We start from the raw sequence: 22,119 nt of genomic DNA, 5'->3' as shown, positions 1-22,119 counted from the left end.
ATTCGCCTAGTGATTCTAAGTGCTTTGTGCACTAAGTTAAATTTCTCAGTAGGCAAAAATATCTACAGAGTCCCAATAACCCATGACCTCCAAGTCATGCAGAGCAGAATTGCAAATACCTGTGTTGGAGGAGAGGGGATGCCAAGTATAAATGTTTGTAAGATATGAAGAATCTGTCTTAATCACAGTCTTCATCTTTGTTAAGTCTGCATTTTTACTTGCTATGGACGACTATCATTGACTGTAGCTTTCCCCTATATGTCAAAATTCATTGCCTTCACACTACCACATACTACCTTGGATGGAGATCCTGCCATGGAGGTAACTATGTGAATAGCACAAAGTCCCTTAGGTCACTGCCTACCCCCATGAGAAAAGAAAGCTCATTTGTTGAGGTTGTCAGTTTTGTTTTGTTTTTTTTAACCAAAGTTGCACAGAGTGATTCATTCAGTATTAAATTCTAAATCAGTTGATGGCGTCAAAAGAATTTTAGGTGTTTACAAGTAAACTTTTTTTTCAGTTCACAATGATCTATAATGAATCTCTGGTTATAATATGCACATTACACTGCAAGATATATTATGCACCCATGTTCTTATTTAAAGAAGTTAGACCTCTTTTAATTATTATATATACTATTCATATTATTATCATTATTAACTTTATGTGTATGTGTGTTTGCCTGATTGTATATCTGTGTACCATGTGGGTGCCAGGTGCTCAAGGAGATCAAAGGAGGGAATCTGATGTCCTGGAACAGAAACTACAACTGTAAGCCACCAACACAGGTTCTGGGAATTAAACATATGTGCTTTGGTAGAGCAGCCAATTGCTCTTACCAGTTGCTAGGATTCTTTGCTATACTTTACATGTTAAGGATAGTTAAAACTGCCTTAAATACCATCATCTTCCTTAAATACAGTGCCTAATCCTATGCCATTTTATTATATCTCATATTGATGGAAAAACATGTTTTTAGATCCTTAAGTGAACCATTTGCCTATTCTATTCAGATAAGCAATTATTTATTAAGAATGTAGTGTGAAGCAATAACTTTGATTTGTACAGCCAATTCATGATACATGATTACTAAGTAATGTGGATAGTAGATTAATAACTGCAAAAATAATACAGGAAAATATTTATATAAGAAAAACTAATGCTAAATATAGAAAGTAACAATAAAGTGAAATGTATCATCATTGTCGTCATCATTATCATCATCATCAACATCATCACATGTATGGGGACTTGTCCTGCATGCCTCGTACCAGGTAAATTCAGGTAAAAAGAAATCCAGGTAATTCCCTGGAACTAATACTACATATAATTGTATGTGTTCTGGAAATCCAATCCCTATTATCTGGAAGAGCAGTCATTAATTTATCCACCTATTCACCCCAATATTTTTTAAATATTGACATAAAATGCCTGTTAACAATGACACCAAAGTTACTGAGTAGAATTATGAAGAAACAGAATAAAATTAAGAAAATTTTAATCTCTAGATTATATTTTTAATTATGTTATGAACTGGCAGAAAGGAATTCATGTTTTTAAAAATGCACCTACTATGATCAGAAACTGAGTGACATAACATACAGACAGAATCTGGAGGCTGTGCTGATATCATCCTGGCTGCACCCGCCAAGTTTCTACGCTTCTCAAAATCAATGACTACATAGAACATTAGCACTATGCAAATATGTGTCTGAAGCAGGCTCTCCCTGGATCTGTTGCCTTTGTTTGCAGGCAGCTAGTATTGTAAACTGTGAAGCAAATCCCAAATTGAATTTTCTTGGTCCCCCAAAACATATTCTGGATGCCCTGCTGGTGAGAGACCAGGGAAGCCACAGCAGTAATCTCTTAGCTATTCATAAATTCTTCTTTTAGAAAAAAAAATAAAGTTGTTGTCTTAAACACAAGGATAGAGATGAACTCCAGAGCCCAGAAACCATTTTCATGGAAAAATAGACAGCTCCTCTACCAATAAAGACCTAACAGGGAACTCAACTTATCAGCATAAATACTCACATCTGGTATAAATAAACAACAAGAAACATTGTTTTACGATTAATGCCCAGCTCATGAATAAACACACACAATGGAGACAGAAATATTTAATTTTCTGTTGTAGAACATAATTAGAAATTTATTAAACCAAATCAGAACACAGTCGAGATTTCTCAACATGCAGAGGCCTTGGGTCTGTGCGGGGTATGTTTTAGACTACCTTTGTCCAATATTAGGCTATTATTTTTTGGAAATGATAATCAAGAAAAGCTGCATCTTTCTTGTTTCATTACATAGCTCATGAGTCTCTTATGCACTCTCTTGTTTTCTACTTCCTTCTGGGAATCTAAAGCAGTGTGATAAATGTCTGGCTTTTAATGACAGTCACAACTAATTCGAAAGTCTTCCCCTGTTACTGATAATGCATGAGATTATGAAAGATGAAGATATAAAAAATCTCATTTCTCTTCCCTGTTCTTGCAGTTTGCCAACTGAGTGTTCGCTTGGTTTGGACATCTAAACAATGGTTGATTTTATGAGACATCTTTGCATTCTGCTGTGATGATTTTGCACAGATGAAATCCTTCCCAATTTTACTTATTATTTTCCTAAACTAAGCATTGTAGTTGTTTCATTAAAGTTCACAGGAGCTATCTCTGAGGCCTTGAACAGAGTGAGGGGAACTAAGATGCATTGCAGGTTTTCTGCAAGCTACAGTATTAGAGTACATTCAATCTGAAGAGCTGAGATGTGGGTAAAGACCACACCTAGATCCAAGTAAGCATACAAGATCACAGGCAGACAAAGGTAGAGTCATTCAAGGGATCATGGGCTGATTTTCTTCAGGCTGTCATTTTTTAAGGAATTCAAAAAGTCTGAATCAGAAGATGATGGGAAACTTATGCTAGCATTATGGGTATGTTTTAAGAGTGACAACAATGAGCTAATACAAAGAATTCTAAGCTGAGATAAAGCAGACCAAAATGCTATGATTCTTGGCTTTGCTTTGTCATATTATAGAAAGCAGAGCCAGGTACTTTGTCCTCAGTGATCAAGGAGAGCTGTCCTTGCTCTCTGTGGGAATGACCCCATCCAGCTGACTTATCTCCTTCTAGAGCCCAAAAGATGATACAGATGCTGGATCTTTGTATTCTAACCTTTCTTTCCCCTCTCCTGCCAGCCACCTGAACTCTTCTTTGTTTTGAAAACAAGCCACTTAGCTGGGCATCCTCTTTACTGGCTATTTATTCTACTGACCTGTGAGGGAAGCTGGAATTGATACAGCAAATATCCCTTTCTAACAGGCCTGTAATTGTGTTAGTCCTTTATGAGGCCATTGCTGTAATTACACCAAAGGTTGTTATCAATCCCATTGGAAGCCATCTCTCAGCAGATGCCTGGAGGACACTTTCCAGCTTGTATCTCCCTCATCAGCCATTTTCATGGCTCCCCGTTCTTCCCTGTGTGTTAGAGGACACTCTGAGAAAGTACAAGGACTACATGATCCAAATGGAGAGTGAGCAATTTGACAAGAAGCCAACAAGCACTCAGAGCAAAGCTAACTACCATGAAAACACTTCCTGCACAACAAAGGTTGCATCTAAACCTCATCACCCTAGCACAGGAATTAGAGGAACAATCGTCTGATTATGATTTAAAAAAGAGCATTACGTTCTATGTTCAGCCATAATTGGTATTTATGACAATTTATGTAAACAGTAATGAAGCCCGCGTGATTTTTGTGGGGAAATTGCATTATGACACCAATGATCATTACTGTTAATTTTCCTGAAGATGACGGCAATCAGAAGCAGAGTTTCATTGTAAATAGGTTAATTTAAAATTCAAACACTGCTGGTGCTTCAAAATGAGTTCACATTTGATTTCAGAGAGCTTTGGCTCAGGTTTTTTCCATGTCAAGTTAAAAATATTTGGATGACTGACATATGTCAGTATCTATGACTCTGCTACAATGTCATTTGTGTAAACATGCATGCCACCTGGATCTAAGTGTGCATCTAACATAGGACACAATCATTTAATTCTTTTTCCTACAATTTACTTTTACTTTTAATTGTGTGCATGTTGTGTTGTGTGTGTGTATATGTGTATCTATATGAATATATGGTTATGTGTGTACAGTTTCCTACTGCGGTTGGAAGAGGGCATTGTAGCTGGAGTCCTGGATAGAAAAGTGGGTTCTGGGAGTTGAACCCCAGTGGTCTTAGCTTCTGAGCTGTCCCTCCAGCCCCCAATAATTCTTGTGCTGTTGTTGTGCTACAAAAAAGTTTAAAACTGGTTTCAAATAGAATCACAAAACACAGTTGTCATAAACTCACTTAACTGCTTTACTATGTAAGTGAAGATTGACATATTAATGCAGCCCATTATTTCTAATGCATGTTTGAAAATTGTCTAATCAAAATTTTAACAGGAAATAAAAACACAAATGCATCTCTTTTTATTGACCTTGGATTTCTGGCTAGTTATTGAATTAAATTGATATTCTGCCAGCATGTGTTTTTAGCACAGCCTAGTTAGTTAATAATTTCTTTTTTCTTTTTGTGCTTTTAAAATATATGCTTCCCCGGATGTAGATCAATTCCTGTCAACTTGTCCAAGCAAAGTGAAAGTGTCTAATTTTCACCTTTTGACACTTTAAAATGTGGCAACAAGTATAATATTCTTATAGATCTGTCTCAATAACAAATGTAAAAAGAACAAGGCCTTTAATCAAGAAAAAAATGAGGACTGGGGAATCACTCTAAAATTTTCTGTATACCCCTCTCACGTTATGTAACATATTAGTAACTATGTAATGTATTTTCATATGTTTTGTAATTGTCATATAGAAAGTAAGCTATGTGGTGAAATAATTCTTCCTAAGTGAAACTTAAAAGTAAGATATTTTTGAGCGGAGGATGGTATATATCATATCTAGTACATAACGTCAAGCCGGGCGGATCCCTATCCCCAGTAAAATTATTAAAAGTCCAAATTCAAATTGGAAAAATAATAAACAACAAAGCAAACAAAACCAAACCAAAAATACAGGCATGGTAGTTGTTGTATTCAATAATTAATCAGTACTAGTTTGATCTTGAAAACATCATTATTTTAGGAGAATTCCAGGACTATGCTTATCTGAGTTTGTAGTACATTTAATTAAAATGCTATTTTCAGAATACATGCCGAGAGTTTTATTTTTTCCCCTTGGACCACTTATTTTAAAGAATAGGGATTGAAAACACGTAATAGATAAGCAAACACCTGGGAGGCTGTAAAAATTGCTTTCAACTTAGATGTTTATAAGCCTGAACTCATACAACTTTGTATTGAATATAATTTTAAACTTCAACAATTTCCTGTGATAATACATTTACTTGAAGAAAACAAAATATGTCTATATGTTATGTGCTATACTTTGGGCTCCCAACCTGGTTTTCATATTTCCCCAGAGAAAAGGTTGCACGGATACTGAAAATGTTGCTCAGATAGAGCAGTTTTCCTTTAAGTATTTATTTGTAATTTGTTCTTTAAATCACTAGACCTTTACAGCATATTAGGAATCTCTTATTCTAATATTCGGAAGGACAAAGCATTAAAAACATAGTTAAAACATAGTTGGATTTGACTGTGTAGTTCAGTACCACAAACAGTGAGTTTGAACCCAGCAGTGGAAAAACAAATTAATAAGCTAAGCAAGTCTTTTTGTTAAATGTTCTGACAAGTATAGTGTTATAGAGTATTAGTTGTTCAATTGCTTTCCTTCAGAGTTCCCTCTTCTCTAGAACTTTCTTTTTGAGATGATTCCATGAGAAACAGAAAGTTAAATGTTGCTACTGAATAATTTTTCTTTCTCCCTGTGTCATTCTGATCTGCTGCTCTCTGCTGTGTGGCTCAATGCCACCATTCTGGAGAGTTGTATTTATTTCATTCCCCCCCCGCCCTCTCCCCCCCACACACACAGGTAGAGTAAAACCACACAGATTTCTTAGACAAGAGGCAGCTAAATTCTTCATAAAAACACTTCCCTCTACTTTACAATTAAAAAAAAAAAAGACCCTTTTCAAATGAAAAAGTTACAGTTATGTAGTGGATTTTTTTTTCCTAGAAAAGGCTTTCTTAAAATTCTCTCATAGAACTCTCAAAGATCAAACCTATGCTACATCTTCCATGGCCAACTATAAGAAACACACACATACACACACAAAACAACAACAACAACAACAAAACTCTACTTAGGTTTCATTAAAGTAAATCCCCATCACTTGAAGAATGATTTATTCGCAGAAAAGATAGAAAAGAAAAAAAATGAAAACAAGGGTCTCCCAAAATGGACCTGGTAATTAAGTTAACATATGAGTAAAGAAAAGAGGGGGTGAAGAGACAATATGGAAAGATGTTTAACAGGAAAGAAAAGTCATGCACTAAGTCAAATGGGCCTTAGGAAGTGCAGGGGTCAGCTGTCAGGGCTCCTGTGACTTGCTGTGACAGGTGAGCTGGAGTGATCATGATGTAACATGAACAGGCTCTGACTCTCAGAATTAACAACAGTATAGCTTATAGGAATTAATTTTATACTCTCTTGCTTAAGCCAATACACAGTTCTAGGTGTATACACAAACCAAGTTCATGAAACTGTCCTCTGATGAAGAGAGAAGTGTCACAGAGAGTGTGACTAGTCAATGGGAATAGAAAAGGAAGCTTTATCACACTAGAGTTAATTAAAAGACAAAGCGAGAATGAATATGTACTAAATGGGAAAAGGATGGGATGAACAAATTAACTATAGTTCTGAGCTCTGGAAAATATGCTCTGGTTGCCAGGAAAATTTTCATCCCTGACCACTGTCAGTTCACAATGTTCCTATCTAATACACTGTGTATAGCTGCATGGCTAGTACAAAGAAGTGTCCCAATTTTTAAATTCATCTTTTGGGTCCTAAAGGGATTTACCATTATTTCAAGTAGCATCTGAATATGGCTGATGAATCACAAAAGCATTAAAGTGTTGGTTTGTTGGTGGGAAAGTGCCATTTACTTAGTTTCTTTTTTATTTGGATATTTTATTTGTTTATATTTCAAATGTTATCCCCTTTCCTGGTTTCCCTTCTGGAACCCCCCCATCTTATCCCCCTCTCCCTACTTCTATGACGGTGCTCCTCCACCCATCCACCTCGCCACCCTTGCATACCCCTTACACTGGAGAATCTAGCCTTTATAGGTCCAAGGGCCTCTTCTCCCATTGATGCCCAACAAGGCCATCCTCTGCTGGAGCCATGGGTCCCTCCATGTGTACTCTTTAATTGGTGGTTTAGTCCTTGACAGCTCTGGGGTGTCTGGTTGGCTGATAAGGGTAACAAACCCCTTCAGCTCCTTCAGTCCTTTCTTTAACTCCTGCATTGGGGTCCCTTTGCTCAGTTCAATGGTTGGCTGGGAGCATCTGCCTCTGTATTTGTCAGGCTGTGGCAGAGCCTCTCGAGAGACAGCTGTAACAGGCTTCCCTTGGCAAGCACCTCTTCACATCCACAGTAGTGTCTGGGTTTGGTGTCTGTATATGGGATGAATCTTCATGTGGGACAGTTTCTAGATGGCCTTTCCTTCAGTTTCTGCTCCACACTGTGTCCCCATATTACCTTTAGACAGTAGCCATTCTGAGTTAAAATTTTGGAGATGAGTGGATGGCTCCCTCCCCCAACCAGGAGCCTTGCCTAACCTCTGGATGTGGCCACTACAGGTTTTCCCTCCTTTGATAGGCATTTCAGCTAATCTCATCCCTGTTGGGTCTTCAGAGCCTCTTGCTTTTCTGGCATCTGGGACTTGATGGAATCTACACCCAGTTCCCCATCCCCCATTGCTACACATCTCTGTTCACATTCCTGACCCTCTCTATATGATCCTTGTCTTCTCCCATACCTGATCATACCCCCCTTTTACCCCTTCCCTCTCCTCTCTTCCTCCCAAGTCCCTCCTACCCTCTACTTCCTGAGTTTTTTGTTCCCTCGTCTAAGAAGGACTGAAATATCCACATTTTGTTCTTCCTTCTTCTTGAGCTTCATGTGGTCTGAGAATTGTATCTTGGGTATTGTAATCATTTGGGATAATATCCACTTACCAGTGAGTGCATACCATGTGTGTTCTTTTGTGACTGGGTTACCTCACTCAGGATGACATTTTTTAGTTCCATCCATTTGCCTTAGCTTATTAATCGAATTGTTTTACTGTAGCGTGCAAGGAGGAGTACTGGGACCTTCTAGTGTCCTTCTCCACTGCCAATGGGCTGGTGGTTCTGAGTCCTAAAGCACTACGGTGAGAGCTTACTATCCCTAATGCAGTCCTGTGGGATCTGTCTTTGGGGGAAAGATGGATAGCAGGCTAGATTTCCTCCTCAAGCTTTTGATTTGCAAATAGGCAGGACAGTCTTTCATTCTACTTATTAGTGTCCTTTTCTCACTCATGCCTGAAAGGAAATCATACTCAAAAGGATATTCTTTCAGATATTCGAGGAAAAGGAATTTGAACGCAAAGATTACAGAGTTACAAGTCTTTAATGGGTGGCTTTTGCAGAATGACTCTCACAGTCTTAAAAGAAAATGCAGGCATTGCCTTTTCCCCCTTTTGTAGTCTATTAAGAATTGTGCAGGAAACCACTCAGAGAAGACTGGGATGACGGGTCAACAGAACAGCTAGCGAGGTGGCCAACAGCATTTCATTTCACTGTGTGTTTTCATGATGATGGCTGCCTTTCTCCTGACATTCTCAAGTTTCTGGGGTCCTACACAATGAGTTCCATGTCCTTTTAAATGGGGGCAGAACCACCACAGTTTAAACTGATAAACAGCACAATTGAAATTTCCCAGGCCATGAAACACAGCAGGTTGAGCTATGACTCTCTTCAACCTCCTTCTCTGTCCTACAAAAAAAGGGGAATGATTTTTGACTCTTTACCCTGTTTATGGATTAATTTTTAAAATGCATCCCCTTGCCTTGTGTCTTTTTTTTCCTGTACAAGTTTGGATTAAACTTGCATCATCTGCTAAATTAATTAAACATTTCCCATCCCAGAATTGTCTGAAGTTAGTTTTTTGTCTAATAATTATAATTTACAGTCCTACTTTCATTAAAAAGTAACTAATAAAATGAGCTGAGAAAGCAATAAACATTATGTTTTCATTTTACGTGCATTTTATTCCTTTCTGGTGGATTAACCCTATCAGAACTTAGAGACATGTCAAAGATATAAAATAATTCTACCTCACCAACTCATTAATTTCTATTTTCATTGTGATTAATATGTATAAATGAATGCACATAGATATCCACCTGTCATAGGTTGGAAAGAAGATGGGAAAGTGATTAACCTGGCTTTGTTTCTTGGGAATAATTCTTTCTAGTCCTCTTCAGTTTTCTGCTTAGGGAGACTAAAGATTTGTTCTTTATCTTACAAGGGCACATGGGTAAACAGTTTGAAATCAGTCCCCCCTCACAATGCAGAGGTTCCAACATCACAGATTTGATGACATGTTTTCATTTTTGTGGTTTGCTTCTTTTGCTTAATTTTCATTAATAACTCAAAATCTCAAAACAAACTTTAGTCCAGACTTTGGCATTTTTCAATAATTCTGTCCCCCTTAAAGGTTGTTTTTCTTCTAGCCTATTTGCTTTCTAACAGTTGCTTGTACACTCCTTATACTTTGGGAGACAGAGATCTTGTACATCTTACAACCAGAGGCACAGGGTGTCTTCTCTCAACAATTGTCTTTCCCACATGTGCCTATAGAAAGATGACATGGAATTTAGAATTAATTTGTTTGAAGCAAAAAACAGTTTTATTTGACTGTCTACAATAGAAATAAAATCTCCTCCCAAGCGTTGAAGTTTCATTACATTATTTTGTGAAAATGAGGAAGCTGAACAAGAATATATACACACACTCACTCACACACATACATACACATTATCACAATATACTCTCTTACACACACTGGCAAACACACACATACATACAGGTTACCACTAATATACTCTCTTACACAAACAAACATACACATACCATGCATACTGTTAACATTTCAGTTGAAGTTACTTCTGAGTATTATGAACACTCTTGTTTCCAAACTGATTCTTGGATGCTTGGGAAACATCCATAGAGTTACAGGATAACACAGTGGGGTTTTGTGGAAAACTCTGGTTATTCTGACTTTCCACAGAGTTTACCTCTATATTTTTCTATATTTCTTGTTCCTTATCCATTTTCCCCATCCATGCTCCCCAGCCTCCTTCCCTCCCTCTCTCTCTCCCTCCCTCCATCCCTCCCTCTCTCTGTCTCTGTCTCTCTCTGTCTCTCTGTCTCTCCAATAGTGGTCACCTGAAGCTATGAAAATATCATCCAAATTTTATCTTAAAGTAAACTGAGTCATTGGCTAAATTTGAAAATACTTGGAAGGTTGATTTTTTTTTTTTTTGTTCTTTAGTCCTATTTTATTTTTACTTGAATATACAAGTAGGGTCTTTTTCTACTATTCAAGTTCCTAATCTCTTTTCCACACTTACGTCTATTTGAAAATCTTAAAGTTTTTCTTATACTCTTCATGTTGAGAAAATCTATATAATGACAGAAAAAAAAACAAACAAAAACAAAAATACCCACATCTTCATGGATCTCCAGCTCTATTTGACACAGAGGCAGAGTTTACAGCACAGTCTGTACCCACCAATTTTGTAAAGACAAGTCCACCAAACATTATTCAACTCAGACGAATCAGTCTCTACTTTTAAGTATTGTTATACATATTTTTTCTCTCTACTTAATATTATTCAATGGCTCAGCAGCTAAGCTCATGTCACAATTTTAGGTTCCTTGTCAATGCACACAAACACACACACACGTACACACAGACACAAAACACACAGACACATGTATACACACACACACACACACACACACACACACACACACAGTATAACTGCCATGTCTAGCTAGAAAAAGCCCACCCCAAACAGAGGTAAATGACTTATAGTCTCTGATTCATTCAGTTGTCATTCAGATACATCAGCAAACATTCAATTTTGGTTCCCCTGTGTTTCAGAAGTGAGATGAACAAGTGTGTGTGTGTGTGTGTGTGTGATTATATATATATATATATATATATATATATATATATATATATGTATGTAATGTTATGTAGTGTCTCATCTGAATTTATAAATTTCCATGTTTCCTAGGAAATAATGACTACTATATCAAACAAATGAAGAAACTTGCCATAGCAATCATTATCTCAGGAACACCAAACTCAAAGTAGACGTCCTCCTCTGAAGGCTGTATTTCCATATTCATAGATTGAAGACCCAGATTCTTCCCACTTCCTGATCCTTCTTCCAAGACACAGAGGAATAGAAAAGGAATGTTTGCTCTTGTATCTGAATGACAACTACAAAGACTATAAGTCATTTACACCTGTAGGGTATGGACTTTTTCTAGCTAGACATGGAAGTTAGATTCAATGATTTCAGGTATTTTCTGTTAGCCACCTCAGTAAATTTCTAACCATTCTAAAGTAATATGGAAAGCAGGGTTATTCTAACTATTGGTTTAGAACAGTAGAAACTGCTGAGCACTCTGGTTCTCAGCTAAAGCACTAATTCCTTAAACGTTTACTGATATAGCCCTTAAGTACTTCATAACTAGGTAATAAGGTCCATAAAGGGCAATTTTATGCATTTCTGTTTAGTAATTGTTCTCAGGGCTTAGTATCCAATAAGATGCTTGTTAGAAATAAATAAAATACTTATAGCAATTGATTATGACCACACTAGTTTGGGGAAAAGGGTAGGTCCACAGTGTATTTTCAACTTCTCATTTTATATAATTATAAAGTCCAGAAAAGTTCATTGTTCTCAAGAAGGATATCAACATTAAGATGTTTAAGTGGCTAAAATAGCAAATATAACCAGATTCATGGGATTCTGGAATACGGGATCATGATAGTTGAGAATGTAGCACAATATTCTTCTTGTATGTGCAAAGCTCTGGGTTTTGTTCCTTGCATTAAAATGATGCTTGTATATTTTTGAAAAAGCTCTATCGAGAAGATATTTCGTATTCTCTGTGTGGGGGATATTGCTCCATTCCACATCCTTTGGTACCTACAATGGTGTCTTTACCTAGATGCTAGAAGGCTAGTCACAACAATTGGCAACACTCTCCGTCTTCTCTCCTACCTTAGGTGTGAAAACTACCCTTCAAATTTTGGGGAGCTTTGGTAGGAAACACTTCCTTTTGATACTACATTATTTTATGTGTAGTATGGGTGTTATTTGTTTGCATAATCTTGTAATATAAAAACACTTTTAGTTCATAATGTTGTTCCACCTATTGGGTTGCAGATCCCTTTAGCTCCTTGGGTACTTTCTCTAGCTCCTCCATTGGGGGCCCTGTGATCCATCCAATAGCTGACCGTGAGCATCCACTTCTCTGTTTGCTAGGCCCCAGCGTAGTCTCACAAGAGACAGCTATATCAGGGTCCTTTCAGCAAAATCTTGCTAGTGTATGCAATGGTGTCAGCGTTTGGAGGCTGACTATGGGATGGATCCCTGGATATGGCATCACTGGAAAGAGAGGCCCATTGGACTTGCAAACTTTATATGCCCCAGTACAGGGGAACGCCAGGGCCAAAAAGTGGGAGTGGGTGGGTAGGGGAGTGTGGGGGGAGTATGGAGGACTTTTGGGATAGCATTGGAAATGTAAATGAGGAAAATACCTAATTAAAAAAGACACTTTTACTCTGTAGTTTTCTGTTTGTGGTTTCTGTGACTGCATAAATTCACCGACCAAAGTTTTCTGCTTGTGGACGTTGTACATCGTGGTGCGGAGCCTAGTGCGCACCACGATGTACAACGTCCACAAAGAGAGAGAGAGAGAGAGAGAGAGAGAGAGAGAGAGAGAGAGAGAGAGAGAGAGAGAGAGAGAGAGAGAGAGAGAGAGAGAGAGAGAGATGGAGACGGAGACAGAGACAGAGACAGACAGAGGCAGAGAGATACAGATAGAGACAGAGACAGAGACAGGGACAAAGTGGCATGACTAGATTGCTGTGGAATCTCCTTTTTGCTTGGAATACTCTCATCACTATCTCAGAGCTGTGATGTATGTTCACACTGGGAGAAGGATGATGGGGAGCTCTGGAAGACAGGTCCAACTGGAGATAGTACGGCGGTGCCTGCAATTCTTTCTGACAAGGTCACCTTCAAGTGTGACATTAACAACTTGTTCTCAGTTTAATGACACATTTAGATTGGAGTGTGCCATGTACAGAGTCCATTTTTTTCCTTTGTTCATTACTAGATAAGATGCTTGATAGTCATCTCCACGGTAACCTTTCAGAATTCATTTAGATGAATCAAAATAACAAAATGCCAAATGAATTAAGAGTGATATTTTACATCAGCAGAAAACAATTTAAATAGTCTATATGCATATGCTCTATGACATGAGTGATCTTTGTATTTTATGCTTAAAAATCCAATGAAATTATTTGTTACCAGTTCTCTGCCTTTGTGTACAGAAGCAAGGGAAGAGAATTCACTACCATGCAGGATTTCACAAGCACTGTTTTATCTGAGACTATTGATGGGTGTGCTATGCTTGGTCTACAAAGCAGGGGGTAGAACATTCAAAGCACAGAGAAACCTTGTCTCCAAAAATAACAGAACACAACATAACGTAACAAATATAACACAACATAACATAACATAAAACATAACATAACATAACATAACATAACACAGACCCAGCACCACCCAATAAGATCTCTTCCAAAAGATGCCGTTTAGTTTTTTTCTGATGACCATCTATTGCTGTGCATATAGTCTACCCTTAAGAATAGTTAGTTTTCCCAGTGAGACTCCCTTAGAGAACCTACTGTTTCATTTGTAAGTGGTTAGTGACTGAAATAGCTTCTTAGTTAAAGGTATGGGCACATGTCCACTGCTTTCAGCTTCAGAACTCTGCAGACTTTGTGCATCCTGTGACTATGAGTTTATGTGTGCACCAATCCTGTGATTTTGCTGGGTTTAGAAGGCCTCTTCTTGATGTCTTCTATACGCTCTGGTTCTGAGAGTCTTTTTGCCCTTTTACTTTGGAGTTCTCCAGACCTAAGTGAAAAAAATTTTGATGGAGACATCCTATTTAGGACAGAGTATTCTGAGGTCTCTCACTCCCCGCTGATTTTCAGGCTATGGTTCTCCATGTTTGTTCCCATTCATTGAAGGAGCAAGCTTCTCTGATGATACCTCAGCAAGGCACTGATTTGTGACTATAGCAGAAAGTCATTGGACATCATTGTATTTCTAGATTCCTTTTGTAGAACAGTAATATATGTTTTTCTTCTAGGTCTATGAACTCTCCAGTCTCAGGTCCTAGTCATTAGAGCAGTAGTAGGAGCAAGAGTTCTCTCTCATTTCGTTGACCTTAACACAAAGCACCTATTTGTTAGATCCACCAACTTTGTGCTGCCATTTTACTGGTGAATCTTGCAGCATGCCTGCCTTTATCACATGACTTCTGGGAAGGAACTCAAGTCCTAATACTTTTAGGGTAAGTACTTCATAGAGGAAGCCATCTGCCAGCCCTTGCAGTGGTTGCCTGTGCTTTCCACTCTGTTCTTCCCCAGTTTTTATTGTTGTTAAATAGTAGTTCCTATATAGGCTCAAGTTGTAACTCAACAGCTTCTAGCTACTGGTATTTTGCAAAGCTCTCTCCACTGTGCAACCTTTGACAAACATGTTTTGCATGTGGTTCCTCTTAGTGTCTCAATGTTCTCCATGACTTTGGGCACCTTGTTCATTATTCTGAGTGCTTCTATGTATGTGTATATAACCTCATGTGGGTTTCCTTAGACAGCAGTTATGCAATAGCTCCGAAATGGCTTCTTTAAGGCTATGCTTTTAGGAAGCATTCAGTGAAAACATGTAGAGTTAAATCAGTTAAAAAGTAAGACAGCAAACACTTAAAAATTACCATTTCTTTCCCTGGGAATGCAGATTTTATTGACAAGACCCTCTTAGGAGTGAGATGTTGCTGAATTCCATTTCATTTGTATTTCCATATATTCAAGATGCCTTTCAGGCTTTCCTGGTATTCCATGGCCAGTCAGAGTGGCATGACAGCAGAAAAGCAAGGCACATTAAAGATGAGCTCATTACCATGTGTAAATGTCAACAGAGTTCGTGATAAAAAAAAAAAAAGAAAGCACCTTTTAATAGGAGAATCAGCACTGGGCCATACTTCCTCACCAACCATCTGCCATACCACCTTTGAAGTCCTAGGTATCCATATCCTTTGAAGTGACACAGTCATCATTCCCCACAAACGAGGCTGCTTCATCCTGCATGAGCCATGAGATGAAAGTAATTGCCCCCCCCCCAACCTGAATAACTGTCGGTCTTTTAATTAAAAAGCTACCATTCACCTTTGACAGAAAATTAACTTCTGAGTGTCATCCTTCCAACACTGTCTTTGGAGTGCATTTAGTTGCAACTTGCTGGCTTTGTTTTAATTACAAGTGAAAGTTTAAGCTCTAAACATTGTCCTGTTTGTTCATTAGAATACTATCTATGTAGGAAATGCAGCAAGGAAAACAAAACAAAACAAAAATAATCAGTAGAAATAGCTAAGTTTGTTTTGACCAAACGTTAATGATACTGTTTTGAGGGTCATTGTGATTAGGCTTCCTGTGGGGCCTCAGCTTCGGATTGCTCACTGTAATATAAAGAATTATCAGAATCATCTGACTCAGTTCAGCCAAAGCTTGTCCACTCTTGAAATTTGTTTACCTGGTCTTTAGCAGAACCCCAGGAACTTTAGTTTCACAGGAACTGCCTTAGATTGACTTCCCTCTGAGTTTTTATGTCTTCCATGCTCCACAACCTGCCAGGTATCTAACAACCCAACTCATATTTACTTCACTGGGAATGGGTTCCTTTCATCTTACAGTCTCTCGCTTCGATCTCTTTGATCATTTTTAAGCACTGGCTCAATCAAGTTAATCATCATCAGATTCTGACTTTTGACCTAAGCACATATGTGTATTACTTCTCATTCCTAACAAGAATGTGTTTCCTGGATCCCTACTACAGATCCTAACAGGCTAAGCTCTACGTGAAGAAATTAAATACAAGGAAATTTCTACCTGTGAATTCTTCTTCTGGTGATTTCCTGAATTAATGAAATAAACAAAACCAACCACAATTACAGCAATATGATGATATGAGACTTCACAGCATATTCTAAAAAGAGATTAAGATGGTCTAGAAGGGATCACATTTGAGGACACGGATAAGAAAAATAAACTTTGACAACAAAAGAAGAATGATATTCTCTGGGTAGATACAAAAGGATCAGCAGTCAAGATTACCCTTGGGTCCATAGTGAGTTTGAAGTTATCCTGAGCTATAAAACCACGTCTCAAAAATAGAAAACAAACAAATTATAGTAAGTTGGATATAACATGCTAGGAAAAGGGAGGGAAGCTAAGAACATAGAGGTAGCAAGAGAAGGCCAGAAGTCAGAGCAGTGTGCTCTGTCATCTTACACTTATGCCCAGAAATAAGTTCTGTCAGATATCAGAATTGTGTATCATAATCTTTCTCAAGATGTGACCTTGAGACACATGGGTAGTTCAGTAATTCTTATACCTATTGAATCCTAATATTTCACTTAAAAATTAGAAATTTTAAGACACACTCCACATTATTTTTTATGCTAATAAATGCTTAAGTTTTCCCCCAAGCCATGGAACTCATTGTCGTCTTGGAAACAATTCAAAGCATACAACACAATATGTTCCTACATCATCTGGAATCATCCACATAAAAGGGCACAACATCTTACAAAGAACAAATGAGTATAACTATTATTTAGGTAAAGATGGTGTGGGGAACTTACATGATTTAGGAAGAAAGATGACCTGTGTAATATATTGAACAAATAAGGAGAAGATAGAATTTAGGAGAGACATGCTGTTGGAAGAAGCCCCAAAAGCACAGATCTGAATGCTGTGCTGATCTCAAAACGAAGTAAAATAAAATGAATCTCTGAAAAAAGGTAAATTCAAAACCAAATTACCTAAGTCAATGCTAGTGAGTGAAACAAGGAGAAATTATACACAAAACAGATAGAAACCCAGGGCTAGTGATACCAATGTTGGGACCCACAGGGACAACTGGACTTTCTGTGAGGTAAAGTATGGAAGTACAGTCAATCTATCTGTCTATCTATCTATCTATCTATCTATCTATCTATCTATCTATCTCAATCAACTAACCCCAAAATAATAAAAATAATGTCAGATTATTGCTTTGCCCTATGAATCAACAGAATCAAGAACAAAACAACCCTAGTTTAAGGGGTCCAGCAGAATTCCAATAAAATATAACTCCTAACCTCAAACTGAAAAAGCAAATATTCTGAGTTTGACAGCCCAGTGTGTCAGCCCTGTATGTCCATAGCTGTGCATCAAGTAAAAAAGAATAGTGGTTAAAGACAGTAAGACCGGATTTAAGCACAGCTTTCCAAACCAGGACAGGTAGATAAAGGGGCCAGTGACTCACGAGCATCTTCTAGTTACTGACATATGCTGTACTTTTAAATAGAGGAAGAACTGGGGTAATGGACGTGAGGGGTAAATAATTCAACAGTCTTCATCAAGATGTGGTGGAGTTCATCACTGTCATAATGATGACTCCACAATATGATCTGAAGATATCCTGATTTCTTGAGCAGACAAGGTGTTTGTCAGATGATTTCTCCTGCATAGAGGCAAACCAATAAGATCCATCCCTATCCTCACCCCGGGCTGCTCTGGTGGAGATATTCACTAAGTTCCTCTCTTCCTAGATTTCAAGGTGACTTTGGGTTTGGAAAATAACAAAGACTTTTAGGTGATATGACCCAATGCATTGTCAAAGAAGATAGGAAATGGCTTGGTTCCTTTTATCTCTGAGTCTTCTGCCTTGATCGAGAATGAGATAGGCTGGGCTATTGATGATTTCTACCTAGGCATTTCTTGAGTGATTAACCTTCCTATGTGCATAAACAGGAAGAGATTTAAAATAAAGAAGAATAATGTGAAGTGCAAATGGTGATGCCAGATTGGATCCTGCTTTTCTTTACTGAACCACAAGAAAAAACTTTTCAAAAGCAGTTTCAAGATGTCTGTTTAACATCATCAAGCAGATAAGGAAGCAAGTCAACAACAGTAAGAATCAACCTCAGAATAAAACAGAAGCAAATTACTGACATTCTTTATTATTATAAAAGCCTGTAAATTAGTTATATAGGAAATGAAAATACTCCCACAATATTAATTTTATTCAAGTTAGTGGTAGAGTTGCAACTTCTGGACATAAAAATAAAGTAGTCAGATATAAGAATTAACAAAGGGAGAATGTACATTATAAATCAAAATAATATTGCCTATATAATTGCTACACATGATATGCAGAGAGAAATAGCATTAGCAAAAGAATGTAACATCATACTTAGTTAACTAATCCATTTATCTGTAACCTAATATACCAATCATAATAAAATTTAAAATATTTAATGCTATTTGCAAAAGAATTTTTTAAAATAAAGAAATACATTACTACAAGAAATGTAAGGCCTTTGTAATGGAAATGTTTGGTTTGATGTACATTCATTAAAGAATACATAAGGAAATACATCGTAAGCTTCAGAAGTATAATATCAAAAACATTTCAACTGTCCATTTGGGTTAAAGTCTCCAATACAGTAGAAAAACACGATGCTTCTGTCATGTTTGTCCACTCTATGTGTGGAAAAACAAAGGTGTGAACTTCACCCAAGAGAGTTATAAGAAGGCGTAGTGACTACAGCCTCTTTCTTATGTTATGTGTATTAAATGACAAGTAGACACACCTAAAATAACAGAACCAAAAGACCAGAAATAGACACTCATGGAAGTAGAATGCTGATGGTAAGAAGTGATATTACATGTAATGAGCAAAGAATGCTGAACTGACAAAGTGTAGCTTGGTGTGACATTTTAATATTTTGAAAAAATTTAAATCGTTAACTAATAATACAATATCCTATTTTTTGTTACACACACACACACATACACACACACAAACACATGCACACAAAGCCAACTTGGATATAGAACAGGTAAATTTCATCTCACAGTTCCAGATCACAGACTTCTTTGAGTGAAGTCAGACAAGAAGTGATAGCAAGAACAGAACAAGCAGGAAGCAAGGAGAATGCCACAGGGCTGGTTTGCCTCTCAGATTGTGGCCAGGCATCTTCTTAAATAGGCCATGTTTAGTCTGCTGGACCCTCTTACAACAACTTGCAATCAAGTAAACATCCCATAGATATGCCCATAGGCCAGTTAGATGAAGGCTTCTTCCCTATTGAGATTCATGCAGATAACTGAACAATGTCAACTTGAGCACCCACATTAACCATCCCATGTGTATACTTCCAGGGACATTATAATCCTGTATGCATGAATCAAAGATGACAGACTTTTGATAAACTCATAAGAGCATAGCTTTATGATTTCATAATATAAAATAATCTCTACCACTAAATATTCAATTCACAAAATATAGATAAGATAATTGACTATTTGTTAAAGTAACTGTATATTATTTACCAGAAAACAGTCACTAAAAAGAAAAAAAAAACTGGAGGAAGGTATTTCTGTGGCATGTAAATTATGGGCCGTTTAGACAATGAAATAATTTGAAGATTAAATGAATGGGAAAGTGGAATAATAGGTAGGAGGTTTGAGTGGAGAGATGAGAGGATAGGGTAGGGCCAAGAATGGGATGGGTAACAAGATGTGTAACTAACACTAAGGACTTTTGAAAAGCCACATGGAATCCTACTATTTCATTAGCTGTCAAATATGCATACACTTGATCTACAAAGCAAGGTCCAGACACTATTCATTCCGTAGTTCACAGTGATATTGCAAGAGTAGAAATATATGAATCTAACTATAGAAAAGAAAAATAAAAGAAATACAACATATTTAATCATATTTTCCGACACAACAGGAAAATAGCCACAGCAGATAGCTAGAAATAAAGATTAAAGTTAGAAGCATGTGGTTAATGGACAGAGTGATACGATATATCCTGTCAACAAGTTTCTTCAAAGAGACAGGGTCTGTCACTGGTCACAGATCTTCATTGTCTCTATTTAATTGAATTTAGAAGGCAGCCATAAAGTCGGCTTTGTGTAAAGCTTAATGCTTGATTCTAAAGTACACCGGTGTTTGATCCTCTGTCAGTGGTCTGCTGAGAGCTGGTTAACACTGACTTTCTGATAAATAATTTCCCTTAAACCTGAAGATCAAAATAGCTGTGCTAACATAGAACTGAATGCTTCAACCAGATAATGACCTCCCAGGGTCACTGAAAATAAGCATTAAGGCGAGGCGGCCTCACTTACTCTCAAGGCAGGAGGTTAGTTTTCAATCACAACGTCCAATTTCGATTTCTTTAATGCTATTAGAACAAAACAATTTAGGACAAGAAATGGAAAGTAAATAAACAAAATTATCAAGAGCCCAGGGTTGTTGAGCCTTATGAGCTGATTTTGGTTTAGTCTTTAAGTGCTCCCAACTGATAATATCCAGCTAGCAAAAGAGAATTTATAAATGACCATAACATGCATGCAAGGACTTTTGCATTTACATATTTTATGAGTTTTTGTTTGCAAATGGCCTGGATGACATACTTATTTTAATCATACTCCTATCCCCTAAGCTAGTAATGGCATGTTCTATTTAACATTAATTTGTTTATTTGTGTGTTTGTATACATGTACATGCATCAGGTTACCCTCAGCTGGCTTATATGTTGATCTCTATGCCATTGTCTGAGACATGGTTTATTACTGAACCTGATTATCACTGATTTGGGTAGGCCTACTGGTCAGCAAAGCAAGGAGTTCTTCCTATCTCCACCCATAGGCTTAGTGCCTACATGGCTACTTTAAATACAACTCTGGTCTCCATGCCAGTATAGCAGGCACTTTACCCACTAAGCTATCTCCTCAACCCTACACTTCCTGGCTTGTTTTTTTGTTAATTTATTCACTCATTTATTTGTTTGTCTGTGACATGGGCTCTTTGGTGCTCAGTTTGCCTTACAGTTCACGGGTGCAAACAGTTCTGTTTTTCAGCTTCTCTATCCTATTGCACCTAGCTCATGTTTTCCTTTGTCACTAGACACTAGGCACTTTTGAAATTATAATAAGTTTCTAATAAGTGAAATGACAATCCATAATTTTCAATAGTTTATTTTGAAGGATGTGGTACTTAAGAACAAGAAATACTTATCTTCTTTGAAAAGGTGAAATTAGGCAACCCTAATATTCAAGTTTAATTGTGCAACACTAAAGGGCTATTCATGCTGAAGTGCTATATTCCTAACTCATGGATAAGTTTTAGAATTTCCAGTATTCACCTTGACCAGTGACCCATAGAGTCCTGAAGGAACGTAGAATTTAAACCTAATCTGAATATATGTACACTGTATCTCACTTTTTGGTTGTGGTGGTTGTTGTTGATTTGCTGTTTTGTTTGTTTTTCTGTTTGTTTGTTTTCCTTTTTTTGCTCTGATTTTAAAATTCTCACATTTCAAACTTTCATTAGGTACATACATATCACATATGATATATTTTGATAATAGCATCTCCCATTATCTACTCTTAGCCCTTTCCTGTGTTTTCTAGCCCATTCTTTATAACAAGCTGGAGACAGGGTTTCTTTATACAATCTGAACTTGCCTTAATTCTGGCTGCTCCTCCTTTCAGAGCGCAGAGGATCATGGCTGGGTATGTACCATCAAGCTTGCCTCTGGTCTTATTCTTTTATTTTCTTTTAGTTTACAAAGCATTGTTCATGCCCCTTTACAGCACTGAATTATCTCTTTCAGAATCAAACCTTCAAGTCACTACAATGGCAGCTTAACTCATCTTCTCTTTTCCTTTGGGAAGTTTTCTGTCACTCAAATTTGTTTTTGTTGCTGTTTGACCTGCTACTGTTTCCTCCTCCTCCTCCTCCTC

This window comes from Mus caroli, chromosome 18 (genome assembly GCF_900094665.2).
Source record: "Mus caroli chromosome 18, CAROLI_EIJ_v1.1, whole genome shotgun sequence".
NCBI classification, from domain to species: Eukaryota; Metazoa; Chordata; class Mammalia; order Rodentia; family Muridae; genus Mus; species Mus caroli.
The sequence above is the reverse complement of the archived record's forward strand: the minus strand, read 5'-3'. Positions refer to the sequence as shown.